Source organism: Taeniopygia guttata, chromosome 17, assembly GCF_048771995.1.
Source record: "Taeniopygia guttata chromosome 17, bTaeGut7.mat, whole genome shotgun sequence".
Classification (NCBI taxonomy): domain Eukaryota; kingdom Metazoa; phylum Chordata; class Aves; order Passeriformes; family Estrildidae; genus Taeniopygia; species Taeniopygia guttata.
Window position 1 is genome coordinate 4,158,260 of NC_133042.1, and position 7,955 is coordinate 4,166,214.

At 47.0% G+C, this 7,955-nt stretch overlaps 1 long non-coding RNA gene across 1 annotated transcript; it reads left to right on the forward strand.

Moving 5' to 3' along the window:
- The first annotated feature begins 552 nt into the window (after nt 1-552).
- On the forward strand, nt 553-4,626 carry LOC140685227 (uncharacterized). The gene is made up of 2 exons (XR_012058526.1): nt 553-797; nt 3,966-4,626. It is a non-coding gene; the product is annotated as an uncharacterized lncRNA (long non-coding RNA).
- Nucleotides 4,627-7,955: the final 3,329 nt, after the last annotated feature.

Sequence of the window (7,955 nt, forward strand, 5' to 3'; positions counted from 1 at the left end):
CTCTCCTCTCCTCTCCTCTCCTCTCCTCTCCTCTCCTCTCCTCTCCTCTCCTCTCCTCTCCTCTCCTCTCCTCTCCTCTCCTCTCCTCTCCTCTCCTCTCCTCTCCTCTCCTCTCCTCTCCTCTCCTCTCCTCTCCTCTCCTCTCCTCTCCTCTCCTCTCCTCTCCTCTCCTCTCCTCTCCTCTCCTCTCCTCTCCTCTCCTCTCCTCTCCTCTCCTCTCCTCTCCTCTCCTCTCCTCTCCTCTCCTCTCCTCTCCTCTCCTCTCCTCTCCTCTCCTCTCCTCTCCTCTCCTCTCCTCTCCTCTCCTCTCCTCTCCTCTCCTCTCCTCTCCTCTCCTCTCCTCTCCTCTCCTCTCCTCTCCTCTCCTCTCCTCTCCTCTCCTCTCCTCTCCTCTCCTCTCCTCTCCTCTCCTCTCCTCTCCTCTCCTCTCCTCTCCTCTCCTCTCCTCTCCTCTCCTCTCCTCTCCTCTCCTCTCCTCTCCTCTCCTCTCCTCTCCTCTCCTCTCCTCTCCTCTCCCTCTTGCCCCCGTCCCTTTCTTCAGTTCCATCTCACCAGGGTGACACTCAGACTCCTTTTAAGCAGTCAGGAGTAGTGAGGACTCACTCTGGAGTCAGATTTTGGTGCAGGCTGTGCTCAGGCTCAGCTCTGATAACCTGGTGTGTGTCGTTTTGTCCCTGTTATCTCTCCTCCCAGAGCCCGGCCTTGCCAACCCCAGCCATATCCTTAAGCCAGTCTGTTCTCAAAGGTGGGATCAACAGATCGGGGAGGAATATTTTCTTTCCTTCTGGAAGCATCAGGTAGGAAAGGCATTTGCCAGCTCATCCAGGCATATCTATTCTGGTTTTATTTTTTTTTTTTAGATGAAAGCTGCTAAGCTGGAATTGTTAGAAAATGCAGGTCTGCAAGGCAGTGAGTGAGTAAATAATTTGCTGGGTCTGTTATAAATGTGCCAAAAGCATCTAATGACAATACCTTTTAATGACACAGGAGAGTCAATAAATAGCAAAAGAAAAGACTTATGGGACAGATTTATCTATGCAAAACTTTTGTGGTTTTGACTTTAAAAAGGTGTGTTCTTTGTTTTTGTTTGAATGGCTTCATACAGACAAATATTAGAATAGAATTTCTTTCTCAGCTATTTAACAATAATAACAAAATAACCCCAAACCCTAGACAAACACGGAAACACTCCAACTTAAACCTGAAGAAAATTATCTGCCTCTATGGGAAAGAAACTAATGAAATCCAGTCAAATCTCAGCTGGAAGAACAAAGAATGGTGGCTTTGGGCATAAATCAGACGTGGAATTAATTTTGTTCTTTATTACATGCCTTAAAAATAAAAAGAGGCCACCCTACCCCCGGGAGTGCTGAACAGATTGAAATGATGTCCAGAGCCTGCCAGCTCCAGAGTTCAGGCAAACAAGACTGGTTCAAAATCAATATGAATCCTGCTGGTGATAAAAATCCCCCAAAGCACAGAGGGCACAGAATCCTTCTGCATTTATCAGTTTCCAGGGTGGGAAGAGGGATAAGTGAGATACAGAAGGGACCAGGTGAGGATGATTCAGCGTTTCTCTGGGATCATGAGGTGCATTTTGCCAGCCACATCTCAAAAATGGAAAAAAATTCCCCAGGAATCACTGGAGTGGGACAGGCTTTTATCCCAGCACCAGGGACTTGTGATGGAAATGCCAAAACCTCAGTGAAGATGGAGCTGGAACACTGAGCACAGCTGAAATTTCAGGCTGCTCTTCTCTAGGCAGGACTGTCCTTGTGATGCTTCTGTTCTCAGACTAAACAGTGATGATCCCTGCTTTGCACCTGCCCAAAATTCCTCCTAAATTCGTTATTGTGAGCCCACCATGATCAACATGTGGCAAAAGAGTCTCACTCCAATTCTTCTTTTTGCTGCGTCTTCATTTTCTGTCATCAGAAAGAGCAGCACAGAGCTCCATTTGGAGTTTCTAGCCCAGTTTTTTTTTTTTCCTGGCTTACAATAAAAATTTTAATTAGACATTTATTATAGATGAGGAAATCTAAAAAAAAAAAAAAAAGCTGCAAAGTGAAAAAAAAACACTGAAATTTTAATATTTCCATTGCAACTATTTCCACTTTTGAAACATTAAAGGGGAAAAAATAAACAACAAACCAAAACAGCACCAAATGAAATGAAATATTTTGGTTTGATTTCCTGAATGTCCCTGAAATGTTCCAATACAGTTCAGCATTAAACATCTCTTTGTCTTTAGTGATGCATTTTTTAGTGGAGTTGTAGAATCCCAGCTTGCTGCAAAAATAGAATTCCAAAGAATACCCCAAAAAAATATCCTGAGGACTGCAATGAGCCTGATACACTGTGAATCACGAGTACAAGAAGAATTCCTCCCCAGAGATCTTAGCTGGAGAAGAGGTGTCCAGCTCCCAATTTTTTATGAGGCAGTGTTCAGTGTGTCATAACTAAAATAGGTTCATTATTTTGTTTGACTGCTTTCAAGCAAAGCATTTAGAAGATTGAAACATTCAAACGATGGTTCTGTTTTTAATCAGTCTTTTTTTTCTGCCTGAAAGTTTATTCTGCATGTTTATTTTTCCAAATAAACAAACCAACTCCAGCAAATGTATATTTTTCCTTTGAGGAACTGCATTTTCCATTGTGTATTTCCAATTCATCCCAATGGAAAGTGCCTGAATAATTCAATAATACATAAAGAAGGTAAAAGGATGGAAGTGAAGCCTAAATGCTATTTGGCCAAAGCCCAGAATTAGGCTAGGAGGAGAAAGATGAGCGTGGAGTGATGTAAACCCTCTTAAGTGAGGCCTAATGATTCACAAATGCCATGAAATGCATAGGTGGAGTCATTTGTATCCCACGCGCAGGCAGCCAGGGATTTGAAAAGTGCAGCAAAAGAATTATTGGCCTAATCAGAAAAAAAAGCCAAACTCAGCTCTGTTTTATTTCACATGACTCTGGTGGAACATGGCAGGAGCTGGGTGTCACCCTGACTGCTCCCAGGAGCTGTGGGGATGGGGCTGGAGGCTGCTGGGTGTCCTCCTGGGCAGGAGGGGATTTAAAGGTGAAATCACTTTGGATGCTGTCATCAGCTTTGGGAGCTTTAACTGTGTATTAAGGCAGGAAGCAGAAGTTTTGCTCCTGGGAAAAACTTCTGTACCATGATCCCACTGGGATACAGAGACAAGAAGGAAAATCCTTCCTTCCTTCCTTCCTTCCTTCCTTCCTTCCTTCCTTCCTTCCTTCCTTCCTTCCTTCCTTCCTTCCTTCCTTCCTTCCTTCCTTCCTTCCCTTCCCTTCCCTTCCCTTCCCTTCCCTTCCCTTCCCTTCCCTTCCCTTCCCTTCCCTTCCCTTCCCTTCCCTTCCCTTCCCTTCCCTTCCCTTCCCTTCCCTTCCCTTCCCTTCCCTTCCCTTCCCTTCCCTTCCCTTCCCTTCCCTTCCCTTCCCTTCCCTTCCCTTCCCTTCCCTTCCCTTCCCTTCCCTTCCCTTCCCTTCCCTTCCCTTCCCTTCCCTTCCCTTCCCTTCCCTTCCCTTCCCTTCCCTTCCCTTCCCTTCCCTTCCCTTCCCTTCCCTTCCCTTCCCTTCCCTTCCCTTCCCTTCCCTTCCCTTCCCTTCCCTTCCCTTCCCTTCCCTTCCCTTCCCTTCCCTTCCCTTCCCTTCCCTTCCCTTCCCTTCCCTCCTTCCCTTCCCTCCTTCCTTCTCTCCTTCCTTCCCTTCCCTCCCCTTCCCTCCCCTGGAATTCTCCACACTTTTTATTCTAAATTAATTTTCTGAGACAAGGAGAAGACACTGCCTTAGCTTTGTCCTTGGGAGTCACAGATATTGAAATGTGCGGTTTCTGGCCAGTTTTTGACAGGTCTGTCACTTCCCATGGCCCCCAGTCAATCTCTCCCCGTCTCTGCTTTGCCCTCTGATTGTGCCCTGCTAAATATCTCTGTGCTTGTGCCTCCCAGGAGGTCAGAGCTGCTCTGTAACCACCTCACCTGTCAGCAGCCAGCTCTCCCAGCTCTGCAGCGGGTCAGAAAGCCACAAAATCCTCAGCAGGTAGAGGAGAACTTGGGGAAACTTCTGAAAATCTGCCCCAGGAGAGAGAAAGCAAGAACAGATCACTGGCCCCTGAGAGCTCCTGGACACCTTCTCCTGCCAATGTTACCAAGAACAGGCTCTGAAAATGCCACTGCCATGGGGGCCTCGCTGAGCCCCACCCCAAAAAATCCTCCTCAACACAAAGAGGAAGCTGGAAAAGGAAACTGCTGTGATTTCTTCAGGTGAAAGCTGTGACATTCACATTCTCTGGACAGAGAGATGTAATTCTGTCTCTCAGGAGAAGCACAGAGAGAAGAAGAGAAAACAATCTTTATCTCTGCTCCTTTGTTTTACCCATGTGGAATGTGGTGTGGAGATTGTTCACCTGCAGTGATGGCTGGGCTGGATTCTGGTGCTGTTTGGGTTCAGTGCCCAATGGATCCAGCTGGGTTGGGCTCTCAGCAGAGAGTCACGAGTTTGTGGTTAGGTAAGTAAGAAGTAAGTGTGTAGAATAGGATAGTATCTCTTTATATAGTATATTAATGTAATACAGTATAGTTTTAATAAAGCTATCCTTCAGCCTTCTGATCTGGAGAAGACATCATCATTTCTTCCCTGAGTCAGGGTCTGCTGCATTTTTGCTATACGTAAGCAAGGCACAGATGCATAAAGATGGGAATACTGGGAATAAAACCTCACCCCCTAATTCTTGAGGAGGTGAGAGGGACCCTGGGCAGAAGTGGCTCACAGAGAAAATCTCATGGGAATAAGCGTAAAGGACAAGACCAATGTGTCACCATTATCATATAACTGCCGTGAAGTGGAACCATCCACATTACTTCAGGCAAAACCTGGAGATGTGACATCAGCTTTGTCACCTGCTTAATCTGAGACAGAGCAGGTGGAGGTGAGACCAAGGTCATAATTTATCTTAACAAGGGAGCTCTGAGCTGAGCTGCACAAACACATAACCCCCTCTCTATCTCTCTGGCAGCTCTGCCAGCACTGAAGCTCATGTGTCAGTGGGGGAACACTGTTATCTTCTTATCAGGAGATGACAACCACAAATACCTCGGCCTGGAAGAGTGTTCTGCTAGCACCAGGGGTGAGCATCCATCTGCTTCACAAATAATCTAATTTGGGTGGGTAACAGAGGACTTGAATGTGGGAGGTGGAATTCAGAGCCCTGTGAACAGGACAGGAATTTCTCACGTGAATGCAAATCTGGTGCAGCAAAAACACACAAACTTTTTTTTCTCTGCTTGTGATTGAGGCAGGGAGGGAATAGGTCATCAAGCTGGTTCATATGCAAGAGATACATTAATCATTAATGGAGTATTAGTATTTAAAATCCCCAGATCTCCCTCTAACATGCAAAATAATCCCTCCTGCCATGGATGGTTTGTTTCACTGAGTAATCCACTCATCCTGTGCTGTAATCACAACAGGCACAACTTCCACAGGGACTTTTCAGTGTCAACAGACTTTGGACTGCGACATCTTTGAGACAGAGAATTGTCTTTTTGCTGTGTTTGTGCAGCTCCAGGTAAGCTGGGGAGGGGCAGCTTGTAGAAATCCCATGCACTGAGTAACTGCAGTTAGTCACTCCTCCATCCTCCTCTCTCCCTGGAGCATTCCATGTCCTTGTGTCTCTCCCAGGCACATTTAAAAGAACAATTTTTCTTGTGACAAGTAAAGCAAGAAGTGTGAGCTGGTGTCTGACAGGTTCAGGGAGAAGCTCACAATAAGGCAATTAGACATGGAAAGTGCTGATTAGAAGCACCATCACCCATAGCAAGGAGAGAAAAAAATCCTAAGTAGCAGGAGGAAAAGGGAAGGGGGGAAGAAAAAAAGAGAAAATGAAGCATTTCATAAAACAGGTTGGAATAAAAAGTTTGTGACTGATGAGGTCTGATACCAGGCTCTAGGATTGCTCAAACCTGCTCTGGAGGGAGCTGGGCTCAGTTAACTCTGGAGACAGGAGGCTGCCCTTGATGGGAAAAAAGGTTGAACAGCTTTTCATTGCCACGCTGGGCTTGCCAGTCAGCAGCTCCTGTGGGAGCTCCCCTCTAGCCCAGCCCAAAGCCATTCCTGCAGCCCTTCCCACCCCTCCTCGGGCAGCAGCAGGGACTCTGCTGCTCTCCAGATGGTCCCTGGGGGCCTGCTGGTGTCACACAGGAGGGGTTCTTTGGGGAATATGGGAAGTCAAGGAGGTAAAACACTTCATGCAAACCCACTCAGTGTCTCTTTGACTGCCATGGGCTGGGCAAAGGGAACTGGGACTGTCCTGTCCCCGTGGCTGTGCTGCAAGAGGTCATCAAAGGGCAGAGAAGAGCCCTGGGAAGGGTCAGAGTGCCACCCTGTTCTTTTAAAAGTTTTGAAGTTCTTTTGAAAGTTTTCTATGCCTTCTGATGTTTACATATTTCTACTGGAGTTTTTCACACACTGTTTATGTAAATAATGATTGTTTTGCATTCTTCTCTGTGGGAGGAGGGAATTGATGGACTGTTGGTTTGACCAGTGTGGTTGGAGAGGTGGCAATTCCATCCTCCAATCCACTGTCACTTTTGGAATTCAATATATTGTGAGGTCAGAAAAAAAAAGTTACTTCCTTTTGCTCTTTCAATCTTTGAGTGCTTGAGTTATTTCGTGTCATAGTGTGACAGCAGCGGGCTGGGGAGTGCAGCCAGGGTGGCTCCAGACATCCTGATTTCTAGGAGGGTCTTTTAAAAAGGTTCTTGCACATCCTGTAACCCTCCTGAGGAGGTAGGCAGGGAGGGAGGGGAGGAAATAAAACAGCCCAGACCTTCACAGAACCATTATTTTGGAGATGTGTGTTCCCCATTTTGGTCTCTCTGGTGATTTTTAGCAAACAGCTGTAGCATGAGCCTGGTGTAACCATCCTGGGGAAGGTAGAACAGGCTGCAGAACATCCAGATCAGATATATGTGCAGCTGGATCTGCCTCGCAGAGTGGTGACAACAAGCAGTAAAATATGAACACCATCGCAGTAATAATATCATTATAGAATGCATTAATCTCCAGGGCTGTCACTGCACTGGAGGGCCTGGCTCCAGCAGGTTCCAGCCAAGCCTGGCTCCAGGGACAGGGATCCTCTGATCTCCAGCTCCAGGAGCTGGCTGCACAGGGGTCTTGGTGACTCATGATGGGCCACGAGACAAAAGGCACCTGCTCTGTATGTAAAATAAATGAAGCAATATTGCATCTTCCAGGACCTAAGGGAGCCCTAAAGAAATGTGGAGAGGGACTATTTACAAGGGATGCAGTGACAGGACAGGGGGAATGGCTTTAAACTGACAGAGAGTGGGTTTGGATGGGATATTGGGAAGAAATTCTTCCCTGTGAGGGTGTGAGGCCCTGGCACGGGGTGCCCAGAGCAGCTGTGGCTGCCCCTGGATCCCTGGCAGTGCCCAAGGCCAGGCTGGACAGGGCTGGGAGCACCCTGGGACAGTGGGAGGTGTCCCTGCCATGGCAGGGGTGGGATGGGATGGGCTTTGAGGTCCCTTCCAACCCAAACTGTGATTTCATGATGTCACTTATTATTCATTACCCAATTTTCATCCTTTTGCTATGCAGCATTCCCAAACCTTGCTGGCTGCTGGGGAAAAGACCTTTGGAGCTTGACCATTTTAGGTGCTCATGGCAAGCCAGGGCTGGGAACAGCAGCACACAGCAGCCATTTAAGGACCCAGTAAGAAAGTGCTCTGCCTCTTATGGAATTTAGGTGAACGGACTGTAATTACCCAAATATTTATGGGTTCTCTTTACTGTATGAGTCACTGAGGGCTTGTGAGGGGGCAGATAATTTCCATTTTGTTTAGGGCAGAAATATCCCTGGAGACCAAGCTGATCTATGGAGCTGCCATATCAAACCCTCCTAGGAAAGGGAAAAGAAA